Here is a 15,580-nt window from a genome sequence, read left to right as displayed (position 1 = left end):
CGATATCTCTTCTCAGACTCCATCCTTCATGACTTAAAGGCACAGTCCTTCCTCATAGCACTGGGGCTCGATCAACCTTGTAACTGCTCTCTGCTGTCTCAATGCTTGAATATCCCCCTTATGTTCCTGTGGTGAGAACTGGGCACAGTTTGTGTCTTTCAGCTGTGGTCTATCCATTTTTGAGTTGCTGCGAAGATTGTAGACTGGATTTGTACTGTCCACATATACCATTTGAAAAGATGCTCTGGGACATGTTTTCTATGTTGTAGGCACTATATGAAAGCAAGTTTTTGTTGGTGAATGTTGCCCACTACTCCCTGGAAACTGGTGTTAATGCCTTGAGATACATATATTGACGTGTGTACATTTCTGCATGCTAGCGTTTGAGCTCTTATGTTTGGATGTTGATCTATACTGCGAGGAGCAATATTGGGGTGGCTTTGCACAAATATCACCCCCACACCTGATGGAAAACATTCCCTGGTTTTTACTCCATGATGCAGAAGGCATGATAACAGAAACATGAGACGACTGTCTCAATTAGTAACTTTATGATCAAGCAATCAGACTATCAAATTCCAAAACGACATTTCAGAGGAAGTTCTTTGGACTAGAAGAACAAAGCCCCAAGGTAATTCAGTTCTCTGGGTTCATTTTTGCAACGAATTAAACGGAAAGTAGTGTGGAAAATGCAAAATTAGAACACAGGAATGCAAGCTTCAAAAGGCAAAGCATTAAATACAAAGACTTAAATGCTCGTGTTTGCAATTTCTCCACTAGAAAACGAGAGGACAAATCAGTGGGACTAGGTGACGTCGGGGATTCGCGCACAGACTCCGAGGCTCCAAAGACCCTGTCAGTGGGTGATGACCCTTGGCTGGGTTCTGGGCACCAGTCCCACCTCAGAAAGGCGCCCCACCTTTACACACGTGTCGCTGAGCAAGCACACCGTGTCCAGGAAGCCAGCGAGAGCCTCCTGCAGTAGCAAGGCGTCGTACGTGCTGCTGAGAACCAGTTATTTTTTCATATTCCTGAACAGACCCCAATCTAAGAGGGAAAATATTTCTCAGCGTGTTCCTCCATTGTGGGTTCCATGCAGCTCCGGGATCAGGGAAGGAAGGATCGAGATAGACTTGCATAACAGACACTGGATGCAACCAGATACAGAGAAAACTAAAGACTGGGGCAAAGACTCGAGAGGCTGGAGCCCGACTAGGGGAATTAGTGGAAGATTGGGGCGATTGGACAGTAGGAAACCAGGACGGAAAACCTGGAGCGATTAGAAACCAGGGAATCAAAGAACTTGGAGACACTGCACACAGTGAGGTCAAGAAAAATTGTGACTGGAGGAACAGCAGCAAGGCAAAATATTGGAAGGAAGCACTTGGAGGCTCAAAGGAGAGAAAGAGCAAAATGGGACAAGACACGTTGAACTGGTTCTTCGCAATGAGCTGCATGATCCTAGTTCTGTGGATTCCCACTGATCAGGCAAAAACCTATAGTGTGGGTGGGGAAAGTGCAAGGCGCTCGTCATCTAACTGGAGCAGAAAGGCATTTGAGATGCTGAACGGTAAAGTCCTATGCCAAAGACGGGCAGATTCAGGACCTATCAGTGATCTTCTCAGAAAGGGAGACACACCTATTGACACTTACTGCAAATACTTCTCAGGTTTAAGGAGAAATAAAGGGGACAGCAGGGAAGATGGTGATATAGATGAAAGGAGAGGGCTTGCCAAGGAGGTTGAAGATGGGTCAGATCTGAGGGCACTGGGGAGATTGTCAGACTGCCTGAATGCTTGGGAGTGGGAAATGCTTAAAGCATTTTTACTGACTGGTTTCCCAAAGTCCAGCTTCAGCTGGTGTGATGCTGAGAAGGGAACAACAGCACAGAATTTCAAACAGGGTTTAAACCTGTATTTGCTACATAGCATAATAACACTGCCATTAATACAAGGTGAGTAGAAAAATAGTCTGCTTTTCTGCTACATTGTTAATATTGCAAACTGAGAAAATGAATAGGGGTATTGTATAGCTCCGTGATAGTAAGGGTAGAGCTCAGTGGAATACAAGTAGGCTTTAATCTGCAAGATGGTTTCACTAAAGAATAGCACTCCTGAACCACAAAATATCATTCCAGCGCACATAATCTTCAGGGTGGGAGAAAACTGGCATTATTGCATTGAAGGAATATATGAAGCCATCTCAGTCGTTTATTCAAGTTTTAACATTGCAGTTCCTGGAAGATAATTGTTAATGAAAATCGAATAAATATCCAATCATATTAACTGTACGATGCTGACCAATTCAGAAGAATGCCCTAAAGTGAAAGTTGTATGTTTAGATATTTACAGTCTGTCTAACCTCCTTCCTCATCCCAGCACTAGCCTCGTTTATAAGAGTTAAAGATTGTAGGAAAGAATCATACACCACAGAAAGCGGCTATTCAGTACATCAGGCCTGTGCTTGCTTTCTGAAAGAGATACCAATTTGGCCAACTTCCCTCCCCTTTCCCTATAGCCTTTCAAATATTTCCTTTTTAAGTAGAGATCCAATTACTTTTTGAAGTTACTATTAAATGTGATTCCACCATCCTTTCAGACCGTGCATTCTAGATTATAACAATGCGCTTAGTAAAAAATATAATTTAATAGAGCAAATTTTCTGCATCTTACATTGTCATGCTGCCATGTACTGAATACCATCTGGCAGTTCACTAGATAACAGAATTAATTGGACAACATTGTTCCCTAACTGTGTGAATTGAAGCAGTATTTTGTTATTTAGTAGTACAACTGATTGGTAAAGCTGTGTTACTTCAGTTTTAAATATTCTTTTAGCAACCACCATTGAAGTACAAATGCAAGAGCACTGTTGTTCCCTAAGGATGGTGTTGTGAGTTATGTTCCTGCTGTCTACCAAAAATGCTCTGAAGGGAGATACTAGAATGTGCAGTAAGCGAAGAAAGGATTCTCGCTGTAACACCTCAATATATTGCGAAACTACAGCCAAATTGCACCTGATAGTACAGCGAGGGATGACTGCATGGTAAAATGGAAGCAGAACAGTCAGGCAGTTCTGTGGCCTTGTAGTTTTATGTTCAAAATCTGCTCAGTTTAAGGTAGAACTTGAACAATAACGTTATCAGATATTCACCATGTAATTTAGTAATTCATAACATGTATTAATCAAATGTAAGGGTTTTTGTTTGTTCATGAAAGAATTGAGCAACAAGATTCACGTGCCATTTTCATCACAGGGGCTTCACATGCAGGTGGAACAATGCTCTGATTTTATGACATTGCATCTTAAGTTTAGCAAACAACTTCTCATTTGTTTACATGCACTTTTTCGTCAAGAGACTTTGAATAAAAATATACACAGCACCCCCACCCCACCCCCCTTGTGTTATTTCTGGGAAACAATGAGGACAGCAGACTGAAGGGATGAACTTCAACAGCTGTAATTAAGCTTGTACAAAATTGTTTTGGACACAATGATAACCAATAATAACTTCAAATTAGAGTAGACCCTTGGGTCACACAAAAACAAAAACAACAAACACCACAGTAACTGTCAAATTCTTTTGTTTTCCTACGATAATTTGCAAAGTATTTGTGCCTGTATTATCAAACAGTGAGCTGGAAAGAAGAGATTGAGCTGGAGTTCCGAAATTATTCAGCGGAGAAGGAAATGCTGAAGAAGGTCAGGCTGTTAGGTGCCTTCCTGGTGTTCTTTCTGGGTGACAAAGAAAAAGATTGGCTTCAGAGTGAAGAGAGGAACTTCAGTGTTACTCTCCGAAAAGGCAAATGGTCTAAATACAAGGTAAATACATATTATTCATGCTGCCCACTGGGTAGACTTTGAAGTTATTAGCAGGAAATTTCTTACTCCATCTTCCCCTATTCCCTCATACAGGCAAGGGTTCCTAAAGGCTTTCCTAAAATAGAGTGTAATTCCTGGCCTCTGGCAGTTCATGTCTTGCAAATAGCGAGGTAATCTTGTGATGTTATAATTTTAAGAAGCTCACTGAGCAACAGACAAGAGTCTATTTTGCAGCCTACTGTGTGTGTCAATAACTGATCACGTCCTGTGTAGCTGGTATATATAGGATTTAAGACTTTAATTTGATAACGGTTTCAAGATATAAATTGCAGCATACCTGGGAGCCACATTGCAGCATGACCACGCATAATCAGCTATGGAAGGACTGTGAGGCTTCATGAAAGTTTTGGCATTCTGAATAATGTAATTCCCAATATCTAGATTGATTAAAATAAGCGTGTAGTGCATTGACTACTGGAGTATAAAGAAGGAGCCAACAGTCTGACAAAGGCTTAGGAAATTGTCACTGCCAAGATTTGGTGTTTTCATAAAAATGTTGACCAGGGTTTTTACCTCCAAAGTGATGAGCACATGAGTTTATCTCCTCCTATTTTTAATTTTTTTAAAAAATTAAATCTCTTTAATCCCTCTGGGCCATGTGTCCTTGCAGGTGGTAGAGCAGAGAGCTAGGTTCCTTCCAAACCACCAGCTGTGAATTATTTGACTAGTTATCATGGGCTGGCTTGTTGCAGCAGCTCAGATTCATTTGGGACTCCTAATAGATTTCAACTCTGCTTAGCAATTCTCTGGGCAGTATGACATAAAATTGGAAATGAAAGGAGCAATCTACATTTTCTGCTAGTCTGTGGTGCTGCATCTCAGTGTTCTAATACACAGTGTCACTCTTCTGTTTCTTTTAAAGGTGCAGTAAATGTGGTATAAGCATGGTTACAATTCTGGTGACCGTATAAAGCCAGTGAAGTTATCTTCTTTTTCTTCAAGAGATTTTGAATAAAAATATACAAGGCACTATTATGCAAAGAGCCTTGATGAAAACATTTTTGTACATTGGATATGATCAAGTGACATCACATAATCATATGGCCTACCAACAGTCATTGTTTAGGCATACTTTGAAACTTTACAACTTGGTTGAGGCACCTTATGGGAAAGAAGTGGGACTTTATTAGAAGGGGTTGGGGAGAGAGAGAAGCAATACTCAATGAACAACTGTGGAATTCCACACTTTCTTTGCAAGGGAGATCTTGAGAATTCAGACTTTGCCTATATTTGGTCATGGATTACTCGCTGTGCATGTCATGTTCCCTTCATCTTTGTTCTGCAATTCTCTAATTCTTGTTCTTTCAGCCAGTGTGTGTTACCAATGACTCAAACTATATCATACTGGAGTTGCCGACCAAAGCCTGCAAGTGGTTTTATTCCAGACCCCTTCGCCTTTCAATGCAGATGTGGCCTATAACTGTTAATGGTAAGTATTGTTTTAGTGTCATCCTCCAAATTGGAGCCATTCTAATCTAGTAATTGGTATTTTTGAACTTAAAATATATTGGATTCCTGCTAAATATGCTGTTCCTAGATTGGTGTGTGCAGCAGCCATCACACAGTGTGGAAGAAATTGGTCGTGGCTGTGCCCATGTTAGTTTTGGACAAATTTCAGGCGTCTGGAGTGGCCACCTTAAGCAGGTGGTTAGGACCTTATATGTGCTCATAATGAGGCTCTTAATTTCTGCTAAGGTTCCATCTTAGAAATTGGGCTGCACTGAGCTTAGCTGGTGTTGATTCTGCTCTGCTATGATTTTCCTGGCTTGATTGCAGCTGAGCAAATAGCCATCACAATAAAAGGCAGGTAATTTTTGTTAAGGTTGAAGTGAAGGCAGGGGAAGCAGCGATACTCCTTTCCCCTTTATAGGACTCGTGAGGTCAGCTGTCAGCCTGTGATCATTCTTACCCATCCTCTCTGGCACTTAACCTGCTATTGACGAGACAAGCAGCCCAAATTTCATCTCTTTCAACTAGGCCAGCTGTCCCTAAGGGTGCTGAAAACAGACCACCTTCCTGTGCAACAGAAAAAATACTTTATTGTTGGATGTATTAGAAATGCTACTTGAAATACTAGCAGTTAAGATTCACGCACTGTTTCTGTCGTTTGTGGAACTATTCACAAAAGCTGGCACTCTATCTCCCTTCATGCCCTCTCTGAGCTCAGCTTGTCCATCAGACCAATCTCCTGCTTGCTTGACCAACTACCACTGCAAATGGTTCTCTTTCCACTGAAATCTGAAGGAAGTTGGTTAACTACAGCTTCAAACCTGCAGATGGAAAGTCCTTTCCCTAAATTTTCATCTTTCACTCAAGCCCCTGCCTCTTCAGCCTTCTCAAACGCTGCTCAGGAGTTTAGATTTCTTTCAAACCTTTGTGAAGGCTTTCAGCTTTATGCCCCCCTCCCATTCCCCCATTCTGATCCTCACATTGCTCATCCCCATACTTTGGCCAAAGTTTTGCGTTGATCAGGCAGACAATTTGGATCCAGAATTGGCTGAGTGGCAGGAAACAGAGGGTGATGGTCGAAAGGTGCTTTTGTGACTGGATGCCTGTGTCCAGTGGGGTTCCACAGGGGTCGATGTTGGGTCCCTTGCTGTTTGTGGTATATATAAACAATTTAGACTTGAATGTAGGAGGTTGATCAGTAAATTCGCGGATGACACGAAAATTGGTGGGGTGGTAAATAGTGAGGAGGATAGCTTTGATTACAGGAGGATATAGACGGGCTGCTCAGTGGCAATGGAATTTAATCCGGATAAGTGTGAAGTGATGCACCTGGGCAGGACAAATGAGGTACGGGAATACACGATGAATGGCAGGGCCCTGGGAAGTACCGAGGATAGGAGGAACTGTGGTGTGCATGTCCACCGGTCCCTTAAGGTAGCAGGAGAGGAGGATAAGGTAGTTAGGAAGGCATGTGGGATACTTGCTTTTATTAGCCAAGGCATAGAATGTAAGAGCAGGGAGGTTATGCTGGAACTGTATGAAACGCTGGGTAGGCCACAACTAGAGTATTGCGTGCAGTCCTGGAATCCGTATTATAGGAAGGATGTGATTGCACTAGAAAGAGTGCAGAGGAGATTTACCAGTATGTTGCCTGGGCTGGAGAGTTTTAGTTATGAGGAGAGATTGGATAGACTGGGGTTATTTTCCCTGGAGCAGAGGAGATTGAGGGGGTACATAATTGAGGTGTATAAAATTATGAGGGGCATAGTTAGGGTAGACAGGAAGGAACTTTTCCACTTGGTGGAGGGATCAGTAACCAGGAGGCATAGATTTAAGGTAAGGGACAGGAGATTTGGAGGGGATGTGAGGAAAGATTTTTTCACCCAGAGGATGATGGGTATCTGGAACTCACTGCCTGAAAGGGTGGTAGAGGCAGAAACCTTCATAACATTTAAGTATTAGATGCGATGCCATGGCATACAAGGCTAAAGGCCTAGTGCTGGAAAATGGGGTTAGAATAGTTAGGTACTTGTTTGACTGGCGCAGACTCGATGGGCCGAAGGGCCTTTTTCTGTGCTGTAGACCTCTATGACTATTACTAAATTGTACAAAATGACGTTGGGCGTGCATCTCAACGTCATCGCGCACGCGAGTAATATTGATGTCGGCGGGCGTGGCTGCGACTCCCACATGCACCCACCGACAATTAAAGGGCCAATTAAGGCCATTAAAAACCCTATTGTCCACAATTTTACATTGCCTGTAGATTCACACTTGTTGCACAGGCAAAATGGGCAGGCAGGCAGCCTGTTTTTAACAAAACCTCACCTAAGGGCGGGCTGAAATGTCTGGGGTGAAATATAATAAAAAATGATATCTGGGGACTGATGTTTTTTGAGTTCTGCTGTCAGGTGCTTGAATGTGTTACATAGGCGCAGTTTGCTGCATTTTTTTCTTGTGAGTTAATCTGTATAGGTCTGCAGCTCCCTGAGGCAGTTCCGCAGCAGCTGTCTGCCTTCAGGGAGCTCGCTAGAAACACCCACCTGCACCCTCACTATTGTCAGCACCTGCCCTCTTCCTGTACCCCACCCCCAACAGTGCTGAGGCTTTCTCAGCGCGTGATTCACACTGGCCGGCTGTTAATTGGCCAGTCAGCATGAAATTACATTCATTGTGGGGAGGGGGGTGGGTCCAATCACAGGCAGAAGCGCATTTTGCATCTGCTTCCAGGCCCGCTGACTTGGCGGACACACACCAAGGACGCAATTCAGGCCTTTTAAATTTTATTTGCATGCAATTTTCCTCTCCCACCAGTAGGCTGCTCATTTGCACTTCCATCATTCTGCAGTGGCACCTGTGCAAAATGATGCAAATGAGCTGTCACAGGAAATCTGAATATGGTTAACACATTAACATTCAGATATGCTTAGCTTGAATGGTAATGTGTTCTTAACCTTTTAGACATGACTTGCATCAGTTAAACAAAATTGAGCCCATTGAGGCCTAATTTTGATCAAATAGTATGGAAATAGTACATCTGCGCCGCCAGCACTGAAATACTAGGCCACTGCTAAATTGGGCATTATCAATATTGATCAGATACAAGTTTGTTGTATGCCTCAGCTCACCTCACTGATCTTGCTTTTAAACCAACAGAAAGAAATGGGTTGAGTGCTTCACAGCGGAGTTGCACCAAAGCCCAAGGGACTGCCCAGTGCCAGGAGTCCTTACCACAGAAATTACTATTTGGCTGGGATGAAAAGCGTTACACACGCATTCCGCCCATCGTTCTCGTGGTACTCAAAAATAGAAGATCTACCAAAAAGAAGGAGCCCTAAGGTGTTTTGCTGTCCACTCGCCGAAAAGAGTGGGGAAACAGTAACAATGCAAGAGGAAAAATCTGAGAGAAGATAGGCTTTGCTGAGAGGCATCGCACTTTGTTATCTAAGTGTGGAGTTACATGGAGGTGCAAGGTTTCATGATGATATTTTGTTTATTTCTGAAAAATGCATGCATGTCATTTTTCATTTGCATGCACATATCCTCACATCTATAAATGTGTTTTTTTTTAAATTGCTGTACCAATATTGTGTAAGGAAAGCACTTAAAAAAAACATTTTATGTTTATTAAAAATTTGCAGACCATTTTGGCCTGTTACTGATAGTTTTCTTTTTGGAAGCTCTTACTTGAGCTTTCCAGAAGCGATGCACCAGAAAATATATTCTAAAAAATAGCGAATGTGGTAGGAATCAAGCATGAAAAATCAAACTGTTATTTCAGATTAGGATCAGTAAGGAAAAGAACTTTGGTGTGTTTTGAGTTCTCCACAATTATTTGAATATGGTTTTATCAAGAGGTGGATGAAGATTGTTTACAGACTACAATGTATAGCATTCGTTTGTTCTCCACCTGACTGATTGATAATAAATGTTTCTGCATTAAGGAGGCATTAAGGCACATTAGTGGACATTAATTCTGAATAGCACGGGATTTTGTTTATGTCATCTACTTAAGATAAGTGTTTTGTGTTCGGTGTAAGAATTTAAAGAAAAATGTTATTTTATTGGTTCCACGTGTCTTAAGTACTGTAATTTATTTTTTTTGCGGTGTCAAAGGGGCTGTCCTGATTGCATAACTAAAATAAACATTGAAAGTGGTAACGGTAATTGCCATGATTATTTGTACTTGATGTCATACATGTCCAAGCACTATTGGGAAGATTAATATTTTGAGTCCTGCCATGCTGTTTCTGGTGTTTCAAGATCACAAAATCAGGATATCATTTTGTTTTGGGTAGCGAAATGGGGCAGAAGCCTATTCTGCCAGTTTTCAGTAACAAAATCTGTGCCTCCTGAGGTTCCTAATACAATTTGATCCTTCCTGTCATCTGCCTGATATGGCCCAAATGAATTCATTACAATATGGTAATGGAGGCCAGTGTTACTGCAGCCCTGAATTGACTGGTGTCACATTGCAAAGTAACAATGAAAACAAGTTGGAATGTCAGAATTCAGGGTTAGCTGCAAGGTGGAGGTGAGGTATCTCTGAGTCTGCAGAATGTGAAGAGCTTCAGCAGCAATTTCTTTAGGAGCAACTTTTTTTTGGCTTTGGGCTTGTCTCCCACTGCTCCTGGGAGTGAGACAACTGGGTGATGAGTATAACATCCACCTCCACCTACACTGATAGCTTCTCAGGAACAGGTATGACATTCTCTTTTGGACACACCATTGTATGTCTGTTATAATAGAGGAGGACCAACAGAAAATGGAGAAAAGGAAAGTGAAACGGCCCATAAAGTGAAAAAAATACTGCAGATGCTGGAAATCCGAAATAAAAACAATGCTAGAAATACTGAGTAGGTCAGGCAGCATCTGAAGAGAAAAACAAAGTTAACATTTCAGATAGATAACGTTTCATCGGAACTGATCTGCCTGCACTGCTCTCTCTGTGGCTATGAGGGTGAGGATCATTTCAGGCAGCAAAAGGGGAAGTTTGTAATTTCAGCCAAGGTGCTTAGCGGGCAGTTTACAAGAGAGCTGGGTAGCTGATCCACTTTGGCATCACTGCAACGCAGCAGCAAGATAAGGCCGTCCAGTTTGATGGGTCGCTGGCTGTCCTAGGATTCAGGGTGTAATAGGTGGTGCTCACTTTGCAAACTCTGCCATAAAAGTACAATTTCCTCATAGGAAGGACTTCTCACTGAATGAGCCATAAAGTCATAGAGGTCTGCAGCACAGAAAAAGGCCCTTCGTCCCATTGAGTCTGCCGGTTAAACAAGTACCTAACTATTCTAATCCCATTTTCCAGCACTAGGCCCATAGCCGTGTATGCCATGGCATCGCAAGTGCACATCCAAATACTTCTTAAATGTTATGAGGGTTTCTGCCTCTACCACCCTTTCAGGCAGTGAGTTCCAGATTCCCACCACCCTCAGGGTGAAAAAATTCTTCCTCACATCCCCTCTAAACCTCCTGCCCCTTACCTTAAATCTATGCCCTCTGGTTATTGATCCCTCCACCAAGGGGAAAAGTTCCTTCCCGTCTACCCTATCTATGCCCCTCATAATTTTATACACCTCAATCATGTCTCACCTCAACCTCTACTCCAGGAAAAATAACCCCAGTCTATCCAATCTCTCTTCATAACCAAAACTCTCCAGCCCAGGCAACATCCTGGTAAATCTCTGCACTCTCTAGTGCAATCACATCCTTCCTATAATGCAGATTCAAGAACTGCACGTAATACTCTAGCTGTGGCCTAACCAGCATTTCATACAGTTCCAGCATAACCTCCCTGCACTTATATTCTATGCCTCGGCTAATAAAGGTAAGTATCCCATATGCCTTCTTAACCACTTTATCGACCTGTCCCGCTACCTTAAGGGACCAGTGGATGTGCACACCAAGCTCCCCCTGATCCTCGATGCTTCCCAGGGTCCTACTGTTCATCGTGTATTCCCATGCCTTGTTTGTCCTGCCCAAGTGCATCACCTCACACTTATCCGGATTAAATTCCATTTGCCACTGATCGGCCCATCTGACCAACCCGTCTATATCCTCCTGTAATCTAAGGCTATCCTCCTCACTATTTACCACCCCACCAATTTTCGTGTCATCCACGAACGTACTGAGCAACCCTCCTACATTCAAGTCTAAATTGTTTATAATACCACAAACAGCAAGGGACCCAACACCGATCCCTATGGAACCCCACTGGACACAGGCATCCAGTCACAAAAGCACCTTTCGACCATCACCCTCTGCTTCCTGCCACTCAGCCAATTCTGGATCCAATTTGCCAAATTGCCTTGGATCCCACGGGCTCTTATCTTCGTTATCAGTCTCCCATGTGGGACCTTATCAAAAGCATTGCTGAAGTCCAAGTAGACTATGTCAAATGCATTGCCCTCATCTACACACCTGGTCAACTGTTCGAAAAATTCAGTCAAATTGGTCAGACAGACCTCCCCTTAATAAAACCATGTTGACTGTCCTTGATTAATCCCTGACTCTCCAAATGTAGATTAATTCTGTCCCTCAGAATTGCTTCCAATAGTTTCCCTACCACTGAGGTTAGACTGACTGGCCTGTAGTTCCCTGGTTTATCCCTTTCTCCTTTCTTTAATAACGGTACCACATTGGCTGCCCTCCAGTCCTCTGGCACTTATTGCCAGCGCCACTCCTATCTCCTCCCTTACATCACTCAACAGCCTGGGATACATTTCACCCGGGCCTGGAGATTTATCTACTTTTAGGCCTGCCAGACCACTTTGAACGTCCCCCCTTTCTATACTAATTTCTTTAATTATATCACAATCCTTCTGCCTAATTTCCATAACCACGTTGTCCCTTTCACTTGTGAACACCGACACAAAGTATTCATTTAGAACCCTACCTATGTCTTCCGGCTCCACACAAATTACCACTATGGTCCTTAATGGACCCTACTCTTTCCCTAGTTATCCTCTTACTCTTAATGTACTTGTAAAATAACTTTGGACTTTCCTTTATTTTACCTGCCAATGTTTTTTCATGCCCCCTTTTTGCTCTCCTAATTTCCTTTTTAAGTTCCCCCCTACACATTCTATACTCCTCTAGGGCTTCTGCTGTTTTGAGCCCTTGGTATCTGCCATAAGCCTCCCTTTTTCTCTTTATCCAATCCTGTATATTCCTTGACATCCAGGGTTCCCTGGATTTGTTGGTCCCACCCTTTATCTTTACTGGAATATGTTGACCCTGTACTCTCCCTATTTCCTTCTTGAATGAGTCCCAATGCTCTGACGCAGATTTACCTACAAGTAGCTGCTCCCAGTCCACTCTGGCCAAATCATATCTCAGTGTGGGCAAATACCCACAGAGGAGCACTACAATGAGGCCCATAGTTCTACAATAATGGTCAATGGGAGGAGCACTAGGACCATCAAGTGCTGCTTTTGCTAATGTGCCAAGCCTACAGGAATTATGCAATATGCTTTAGCACATAATTGCAACTTTCTGTTGCATTCCATTCCATGAGTGCTTTGCCCAAAGTCAAGTCCTTGGCTTATTGTTTGCTGATGCTTCATCCTGAGCTGAATTTCTTGGCAGTTTTCATCAGTGGTGGTTTGGCATTGCCTTGCACTCTCAAGGGCAGTGAGGAGGCAGGCCCCATGTCTACATCAGCTGGAACAGCAATTGAACCCATGTTGTTGGTGTTTTTCTGAATCACATGCATGCCATCTAGCCCACTGAGCTAACCTGCCCCCTTAGCTTGCTGTGCTCTGGATTTGGACTTTCCTCGGGAAGTGGCCCCGGAAGCTTTGGAGGCAAATTACATCAGGGTGACCATCGTTCAGAGAACTCCATGGTGATTGCAGCAGCAAGGGCATCAGAGCACGGCTGACCACAGAGGTTTTCTCTTCAGTTCAATATATAATTACTCAATTCAATAATCACTATCAAATAAATGCACCCATAACCTGAATAACAAACCATGGCATAAATGAACATTTTATTTGGTTACGACAGTCCAAAGGGAACACAGGCCCAACACCATGCTGTTCTTGAATGGCTAAACATGCTTTGCTTTCTCATATTCAAATGCATCTGCCACCTGAGGTATTGCGAGAGTTAGCTGGCAGCTCATGTTCTGCAAAAGGGTAATATGAGGTAACATGAATTTGGTTATCATTTTTCAGGTAAGTGAAAATGATGTTAGATGCATAGCCCTCAATAAGAAATATTCACTGCTTTCTTTGGCATGTTGCTACAAAGATATTTTCCTGTTCCACCACTAGAGGGGACAGTTAGCAAGTTATAGACACTGAGCTAATGAGCTACAGCATAGAAACAGGCCATTTGGACCAACTGGTCTACATCAGTGTTTATGCTCCACATGAGCCTTCTCCCACCCCCCTTCACCCAACCCTATCAGCATATCCTGCTTATTAAAATAATAATTTTGCAACTGACTATTCTTCCAACCATTGTAAAATTGGCACTAACTGTAAATTTCTTTGCTACATGTTCATTCTAGGTAAGAAGGGTGATTTTGCCAGCAGTCGCCAAACTACCTGCTTGTTAGCAGATAGCTGATTAGTGACGCACCATTTTGTAAACAGGCATCAAGTTTTATGATGCGGCCATTTTGCTTAGGGACAGTACATTCAAGTGCAAACATGGGCAACTGTAAAGGCTTCTGAACTCAGCGCTCAAGTCGTTTGTACGCTAAATACATACTCCTCAAATTCTTTAATACACAATCCTCTACCTGATGATCCAATTGTTGTTTATCGCACTAAAACTAACACATGTTCAGCAGCAAGCAGCCATTGTTGAACTAGCTTTATTTACACATCCCCAATAGAGAGGGCAGCAGAGTGGGCAATATATCAAAATGCTGAGATCTTGCAATGTACTACACTCCCTTCCCACTTAAAAAAAAAACAACTTATACATTAGACTGTAAAATGGTATATGCACATAACTTCCCAGGATACGATATGACTAAACCAACATTGACAATACCTGAACATATAACAGGTTAGGTTGCATACATGTTTTTACTGTAATCACAACGAAAACATATATGCCCGATATTAACAGAGTAACCTACATACGAAAAAAATGTTTTTCCTTAACACCATTATGTGTTTAACAAAAATATTGGCACGGAGTAAGGGAATGCACAGAGAGGAGACTACACCAGAGTGAGACGTAAACAGTGTGTAATTGGGAATGAGAATTCAGAGCAAAGAGGTGCTCCTTTTTCTAATTTTTTTCAGCCTCCAGCAGTTGGTGAGTTTTCTTCCTTTGCCTCAAAGCTAGGTGAATGCAATTTTCAATCACTTTATCAGTGTAAATTATTAATTCATTGACTAATTAAATAAATAAGCTTAGACAGAAGTGGCATGGCTGGGGTTGTGCCGTGACTACAGCATGCAGGAATCTGGAATTCACTGCAATCGCAGACAACCATTTCTGCAGCAAGTGCCAGAACTTAGGCAACATCGGCTCTGAGTTTCTGAGCTGGAGTCTGAGTGCAGACATTGCAGGCCAGCAGGGAGGGGGAGAGTTATCTGAACACTTTGTTCCAGGATGCAGTCACATCCTGCCAAGGTTAGACAGAACATTAGAGTTGGTCAATGGTCAGGGACAGGAGGATGTGACTGTGAGTCAGACAGGTATGGGGAATCAGCGTGTAGGGGTGGAGGTGCCTCAGCCTCTGACTTTATCCAACAGGTATAAGATACTTGCTACCTTTGTGGATGTGGAGAAGGACTGCAAGGTGGATGTGCAGACTGGCCATGGCATCATGGCAAAGGACACCATTCAAGTGGGGGAAGTGAAGAGGAATGTGGTAGTGATAGGAGACAGTATAATCAGGGGCACAGACACTGTTCTCTGCAGCTGCGACTGGGAGTTCCAAAGGTCCTGTTGCCTGCCTGGTGCCAGGGTTAAGGACATCTCCTCATGGCTGGAGAACAACTTGGAGTGGGAGGGGGAGGATCTAGTTGCTGTGATCCATGCAGGAACCAGCAACATAGAACCAGGAATGATGTTCTGCTAAGAGAATTTGAGGAGTTAGGTAATCTCTGGATTGTTACCTGAGCCATGCACCAATTGGTGTAGGGTCAAGCAGATTACACACGTCGCTCAAAGAGTGGTGTGGGAAGAAGGGGTTTTGATTCATGGGGCACTGGCATCAGTACTCAGGGAAGAGTGAGCTATCCCGTTGAGATGGCTCCATTTGAACCGGGCTGGGATCAGT

The 15,580-nt window shown here is 42.9% G+C and overlaps 1 long non-coding RNA gene across 1 annotated transcript; it reads left to right on the top strand.

The window, feature by feature from the left end:
- Window positions 1-3,695: 3,695 nt before the first annotated feature.
- LOC144691965 (uncharacterized) lies at window positions 3,696-8,658 on the top strand. Its single transcript, XR_013579240.1, has 3 exons — window positions 3,696-3,822; window positions 5,191-5,311; window positions 8,488-8,658. It is a non-coding gene; the product is annotated as an uncharacterized LOC144691965 (long non-coding RNA).
- Window positions 8,659-15,580: the final 6,922 nt, after the last annotated feature.

The sequence above is a fragment of the Cetorhinus maximus genome, chromosome 16 (assembly GCF_964194155.1).
Source record: "Cetorhinus maximus chromosome 16, sCetMax3.hap1.1, whole genome shotgun sequence".
In the NCBI taxonomy this organism is placed as follows: Eukaryota; Metazoa; Chordata; class Chondrichthyes; order Lamniformes; family Cetorhinidae; genus Cetorhinus; species Cetorhinus maximus.
Note: the sequence above shows the minus strand (reverse complement) of the source record. Positions and strands in the feature narration are given on the sequence as shown.